The sequence below is a fragment of the Trachinotus anak genome, unplaced genomic scaffold (genome assembly GCF_046630095.1).
Source record: "Trachinotus anak isolate AG129_WGS33_773 ecotype Australia unplaced genomic scaffold, CSIRO_AGI_Tana_v1 ptg000008l, whole genome shotgun sequence".
NCBI classification, from domain to species: Eukaryota; Metazoa; Chordata; class Actinopteri; order Carangiformes; family Carangidae; genus Trachinotus; species Trachinotus anak.
Genome location: NW_027273859.1, coordinates 14548841 through 14556308, shown reverse-complemented (window position 1 = coordinate 14556308; position 7468 = coordinate 14548841). Strand labels below are relative to the sequence as shown.

At 40.7% G+C, this 7468-nt stretch overlaps 1 long non-coding RNA gene across 1 annotated transcript; it reads left to right on the top strand.

The window, feature by feature from the left end:
* Positions 1-1802: 1802 nt before the first annotated feature.
* On the top strand, positions 1803-6200 carry LOC139624799 (uncharacterized). The gene is made up of 3 exons (XR_011691751.1): positions 1803-1940; positions 3707-4174; positions 5255-6200. It is a non-coding gene; the product is annotated as an uncharacterized lncRNA (long non-coding RNA).
* The last annotated feature ends 1268 nt before the right edge of the window (positions 6201-7468 follow it).

Below are 7468 nucleotides of genomic sequence, written 5' to 3'. Positions count from 1 at the left end.
AAGTCCTCCATCAAAATCAGCTCCCTCGCTTTATGAGGACATTAATCTGCTGCTGCAGTGCTCTGCTCTTCAAAGCACCTTGACAGTGTGATTGTCCTTTTTTTTTCTCCTCATGGCTGCTGTTTCTTGTGTGCTTTGTTATACAAAATCTCAAAAGTTTATCAAACGAAGGGGAGGCTGTAAGAAAAAGACAGCGCCTCAGAGAGAAATAAAGGATGGAGATGAAGAGAGGACAGAGATAGATAGAGAGGAAGAGAGCAGGGAGGAAAGAGCAGCACTTCTGAGTAACAGCCCTGCCAAAATAAATCCTCCACGGGAAAAACAAAACATCCTGTGAAATAAAACTCTAGCATCCCCTTCCAAAAAATGCTGCAACCTTCATCTATTACCCTCAAGTGTCAGATAAATGTCTGGAGGAGATGGAGAAGTTGTCCTTGCAGTTGTGCTTTCTCTGCCTAAACTCTGCATGTGCCCTCGCCCCCACCAATACGTTACACACACACACCTGCATACTGTAGCTGGGTCCGTCGAGCGAGAGCATGTAGGTTAGACTGTATACCAATTTAATTGGCTGTCTGTAGGTGGGGAATGAATGATATCTGTCAAACTAGCGAGCACAAAGAGGAGACAAAGTTAAACATCTATCATTCCTGCCGGATTCCATTGTCTTCACATTGATCATGAAAAATGCTGCTCACAAAAGCTCCCCATCCGCTATTACTATCTGATTCATCTCTGGCTAAGCTCAGTGGCCCCAGAAAAGTCTGCCATGGAGATTATTTACGACACACACAGAAGCACTGCTCTGTTCTTTAACAGGCCTGACAGTGTGGAGAGCGTTACCGGGAACATGAGCAGCACTGCTCTGTTTAGTAAATAAATTAAGTGAGTAAATGAGGGCGGTGAGCGGCAAGAGTAGGACCCCACTCATGTTAATTACGGCCTTGGCAGCAGCTGTGGGACTCCTGAGCTAACAGGTAGGGGGTGGAATAGAGAAGTTTCCAGGTGGGAGTGTCAAAGTAGGCCCCTCTTCCTGCAGTAGGGTGTGTTGGGGGCCTTCAGAAAGGACCTCAGACACAAGTTATGTGCTGTCGATGGAGAGAAGGCAATAAAATCCATACAGAATAATCTTCACTAAGGAGGCTCCACTCCAGTCGTTTCATTTAACAGCCTGTCCTTTTTTTTTTAAGATTCACTTCGTAATCACAGATGAGAGATGTGCACATCAAACAAGACGAGCGACTTTGGTCTACACAGCTGCCTTATAAAAAGCAAACAAGCTATAAATAAAAGAGAATTTTATAGAGGGGCGTCTGTCGGGCATGTGGGGTTGAAATAAGGAGAGAGAAGTAGAAAGGATAGGAAACGAAAAGGAAAGGAAAGGAAAGGGAAGGGGGATCTGCGAGACATCAGAGACCACAGTGCATGACATTACCTATTATGAAGACAATGTGATGCTATTTAAATGTGATGATAGGAACAGGTTGGCTCAGGGTGGGGCTGGTGTCGCAGCTCGTAATGAGATCCTTTGATGTGCCAGATAAGGGGGAACTGAATAAGGAAGAGGGCCCTCTGGGGAGGAGAGGTGAGAGGACACCCGACCACTGCCACCACAGCCTAACCGTGGAGAGGAAAAGGGAAAAAAAGAGGAGAAAAGTGTGGGTGGAGGCAGGAAGCAGCCAGACAGGACATAAAGGGTTCCTCTTACAGACAATTGATCATTCGCTAAGCACCAGCCCCCTTGATTACTATAGCTACAACTGTCAGGCTTTCCACTCTTGCGTGTCACAAACACAGTCTACAATGGTAACAGCGGCAGATTTGCCACTCACAATTTTTGGTAATTTTTTTTAAGAGCGTGGTAGGCAAAACCAGCTTTTCCTTTCTTGTTAGCAGAATCAGAAAAACTTTATTGACTGATTGAAATGTGCCTTACACAGGTACGTGCAGAATAAGAACGTATTTACACAAAGAGTCATACAAAAGAACAGAGTGGCTGTAAATTGCAAATGTATGCAGATTATGGTTCAGTTTTGTTGCCTGAAATTACAATTGTGCATGGCTTTTATCAGCCATAGCTAGCTAGCTAATTAAGCTAATGCTCAGGCTTTATGAGTTAGTCAAAAATACCCTCTCCACTATTGCTAGCAAAATTTCTTATGTTTCCATATGGCTTGTTTTACAATGAGAACCTTGCAAAGCAGTCTTAAATATGTACTTGATGGCTACAGATATGATATAATGCCAAAAGAACTAAAGCCGCTCACCAGTTTATGTAGAAGACATGGAAATGAAGAGAAAGATTGTTCTTGTATTGCAGTTTCGAACTAGCTAGCCTTAATATTATTAATATTATTATTAATATTAGTGTGATAATGAAAATCGAAGATCAAACTATTCATTTCATTCTAACATTTTACTCTGTTTGGCATCTTAGCCATCTTAACAAGACAGGTTATTTAGCTATGCTTCATTGATCATATTTTCCTTTAATTCTACATGACTTAAAGATTTTACGCTAAGAATTAACCAAATTAAAAATAATAATAATTAAAAACTTTTTAAAGACACTGTCTTCACTAATGAGTTTAGCTAGGGTGGATGGAGTGGAGAGGGAAATATTAAACTGCTTATGCTACCTTGAAGAGGGCTTTTTATAGCCTGTTACCCCATAAAATGTAGTTAGCTAATGATAACAGTTAGCTGGACATGCTAACATTTGTCGCTTATGTTAGAGCAAACAAACACAATGTTTATTCTATTACTTACACTTCTGCTTTTCTTGTAAGAAAAGGACACCACCTTCCAGACTGTTTGCGTATCTGCTTCGACAGCCCCTTGCTAAGCTATGATTGGACAATTACTGCTCAGGGGAGGGTTTTAGCAAATGGTCAATTTTCTTTTATTCAATGAATGTGGATAAAGAAGCACATCTGTATCAAATAATATGCTTTTCTCTAGAAACTGTGGTTGTTTGTGTGTGCTTAACATGCACACACTTGGTCACTGACCTTAAGAGTGGTACACTCACTCCAGGTGTCTCAGCGGAGTCTCGCGCTGCACTTCTCTGCCATTAACAGAAATCTCCACCTGCTGTCTCAGTGCAGCCTTGGCTTGCTTTATTTCTGACAGAAATCAATCAGGCCGTCACAAGCCATCATCGGCTTAACTTTGTGTTTGAGCGCACAGCCACTGTGCACGTCAAATGCACACGCTCACACAGTCACATACACAGACACAGACAGAAGCCTGAAAACAACACACAGGCCCCTGCTTGATGTTTTTTGATGGCAAACAAAGTGCAAAGACAAAGAGGAATAATTTGACAGAAAAAGGGAATGTGACAGTGTGTATTCGGAGGCCTTGTACTTTTGACACCTGTGAGTGCGGCAGGGTTATTGAAGCTTACTTTGAAGGCAAGGGCAGAACAATAATCAAGGCCTGTTTCTGAAAAACACGGGGGAATCTCAGCACAAGATGTTCTTTCTGATTGAAAACAAATTGGTTTTATTACCAATGTCACCTCACATGATCTTACATTCCAAGAGACATAGGTGGTCTTTGATTTTTGGGAATGCATGAACACAGACTGCTTTCATCTCAAGAAGTTTGTTTTCCCAACTGTTTGACTGTTGTACTTTAGATGATTTTAAACTCGGGTATCTTGAGCTGATCAAGGCTCCTTTTGTTTCTATCTCACCATCAGGCCAGATGTGGGGTTATCATGAAGCTGGTTGCCCAACAGAGCTTGTAATCTACAGAGCTGTTGCAGACGAAGCTCAAACACCATAATCAATTATCGGCACCCTCAAAATAATCAGAGACGATCTCCTCCCATTGTTCCACGTAGACAGTCCAGAACGCACACAACAAAGGATAATAATCTACTGAGCTGTTGCTTTGTAATGCAACAAATAAGGAAAGTTCTCAGGAAGATTGTGAATAACACATAAGGTGAAAAAACATGAAAGGGCGTGAAGGGAAAGTCAAACCCCTACCTGCGTGGTGTAGACAACAGTATGATATTTACAGTCAACGCCTGGGACAAGGAGTTGCGTTTCACCTGGAGATCCATGAGCTTGCTGGATCATCAAAGGAACAACTGCCACGACCTGGCGTGTGTGGGCCTGTGTGTCACAGCTCATTTCCTCCGAGTTTTCGTGTCTGTTGGCAGGTAAATGACTTGGGGTAAACATTCACATTTACACACCAGAGGTTATTCCTTTATTCCACATCAGGAGCACTTCACATGGAAATCAGACCTTTACATACTGGTAGATAGTAAGTGCTGTAGCTGTGTTTTTACAAACAGTGTTGGTGATATCCTTATAGGCTACTTTTTTTTATTGGTTATAAAATTAAACCACCTCAGTTTTCAAGTCAATGTTAATACTTTACCAAGTATATATATATTTTTGATACTCAAACTAATATTATCGGTCCATATTGAATTTACAGTTAAGGTAATGTTGATGTTTAGAAATAAAGCTTTGCTTAGTGGCTGGAATTGAAGGTACAGATGATCCAATAATTAATATTGGATGATCTGATTAAAATAACTGATAGTAAAAAAAACAGCACATAGTCAATTAATATTAAATATAAAAGTGTATCTTTTCTGCCATTTCAAAAATATATGATAACATATAATGAAACCAGTATATGAGGATTTCATTGTGTTTATAGATTAAAATGGTACATGTGGCACCTTGTTGGGAAACATTTTATTCACTTATTCTCCCAGAATAAGAAGTGAACATCGACATCAGTCTCATGTCTGTGCTTTAAGTGCAGACTGCAAACTTCTTTAATCCGTATTTTAATCAGAAATTTAAAAAGCCACATACACATTTGTGCTGTTAGGATGGACATGCTAACTAGCTTTATGCTAAACACCTGAGTCCATACTTTATGCAAAGACATACAGTGTTATAAATGTTATCTTCTGATCTCACTGTATTTTCACCAAAATTGTTCCTGCATTGTCAGACACTATGCTAGCTCTGCAAAAGCATCTCTTAGGGGTTACAGAACTTTTGCCTTACAGGTTTCGTAGCAATACTTTGTTGCTTATGCAAGTTGTTCTCATGTTTTATCACTGGGCTGTAAACACCACAGAAACCTGCAGCAGGAGTCACTGGGTCACAGTGGGGGAGGGCGGGGTTCTCCAGCTGTGAAGCTCATTTTACCCACAGGCTTCTGCCTATGAGGCTGCTTTGGTACAAGTTTCACTTCCTGCCTCCCATCCCAACAGCAGGAGAGATTCTCCAAATCTTCCCTTCAACAAAACCTCTCCTCTCAGGCCCAGGTTTCCACCCAGCCTGCCCTGACATCCCCCGCACACTGCAGCTGTGACCTCAGAGCTCTCTGCGCCACATGGTGGGAGGAGGTTACAACGAGTGAAGAGCATGGCATGCAGGGTGGTTTCTAACTAATGTAGACTATTTTTGTATGTTCACTCGTTCCTGCATTTTCCAGAAATTACATTGTAGACATAATGTGCATATATATTTTTATTGCTTTTTGGAATGTAAAGACAAAACTTTCTTCTCAAGTATGTAAAGGGAAAATAGTGAAAAAATAAAGTGTAAAAAAAAGGTCAACATACAATACATCTGATTTTTTGTTGTTTTTTGTTTTTTTTTTTCTTCACAAAAAGTGGTTACCGACATAACTGCAACATATCAGATGACATGTGTGCATGGGTGCAGGTGTTTCCAGTAAGTGCAGTACAGAAGTGACTACTAACCCAGAAAAGGAATGCTTGACTAAAATGTTTGTGCTTACTTACCCTACACACCTAAAAGAGTCCAAATTCAAACGATACCAATATTAGTAGGCTTTTCTGGTTTCTGGTTAATCACTGGTTTGGCCATCACTGCTTGACACCACCTTTCTTTCCATTGCAACACAATTGCAGTGTTAATCGTACATTAACAACAAAAGACATCATTTTTAACAACCTACCATAATTCGTTAATGCCTTATTAAATTACAAAATTTATTGAGGGGGGCTTCATATACAGTATATGACAGAAAGAATCAATCAGTTTCTGAAAATACTTGTAACCAGTGCAGTTTGTAGTTTAGTGGGCAAACAGCAGAAACCTGTCAGCTGTTCTTTTTGTGAAAGTGTCTCTTGAGTTGATGACCTCTGCTACTAGATTTACTGTGGGGAGGTGAAAACAAGCTCCTCCAATTCTCACTGATCGCCAGAGGGCAGGACATGCTCCTTTCTGGTCCGTGGGGTCATAACCTATGTATTTTTAAGGTTCATACATGGAAGGGCACAGAAAAAAGTCAAATATTTCATCAAAATTATTGTTTCAAGGTTTAGCGTGGAGAACAAAGGGCTCTGTAAATCATTACTAATCAGACACCACAGAGAAAATTAAATCGGAGGAGGAATCAATGGTCTTGGATCGATCGGTGTAAAGGACAGCTGATTTGGCCCCAGAGAGCTGTGGAATTCCAGAGGCCATACACAGGGCCACAGATCGGTTTCCACTTTATAGCCACAGCTGTCAGAGCTCATTCCCGTCAAGACAGACCACCATTTCTGAAGGTAGCTCAGCTGGGCTTAACTAAAACAAAACCTTAGAGGGCAGAGTACTCTGGGGCAGAAACCAGTCTGATGGAATCTGACTGGATAGACAGAAGATTAAGGTAAGATTCGCCTCTGTCTGTCTCAGCCTCACTGTCTCCCTCGCTACTCTGCTCTTCCTCTGGAAATGGATGGATCTACAGTCTGCAGATGTGCAACAGATGGCCTCAAGTTCACTGATGGCTCATCTCCACATCTTTAAGGTCATAGACAACTGCTTTACTAACACCAAGTGCAAACATTAATCACCATGCATGACCCTATCATGGTAATAAAACATCATTTAGACAGATTTGTATGGTATTTTGGCCATGCTAAGCATAGCATTATGATTAAATTAATGATTCATTCCTCCATCCACCTATTTGTCCAGCCACCTATCCTCTTGTCTGTTTTGGATTTTAAATCTTTATCAATGCTAGCAGTGTGGCTCTATGTCGGTCTGTCTGTTGGTTGGTCCAAAACTTTGTTCCAGACTGAAATATCTTAACAATTATTGGATGAACTGCCATCAAATTTTGTACATTCATGGTCCCAAAAGGATGATAACTACTGACTTTGTTGATCCTTTAACGTCATTCATTTAGTGCCATGAAGAGGTTGACATGTTTATTTTCTAGTTAAATATCTTAACAAATATTTCATGGATTGCCCTAAAATTTGGTACAAATACCCAGAGGTTAAAACCACGTGGCAATTCTATGACTTCTCATCTGACACCATCATCAGCACAAAACTTTAATTTGTGCAGTGCTTTAGTTTATGACTAAATATTTGCAAAACTAATGGTGCCCCCGTTGTCCTAAGCTGTACTTTGTGTTGAGTTCTAATTAGCACATATTAGCATGCTCACATGGTAAATTA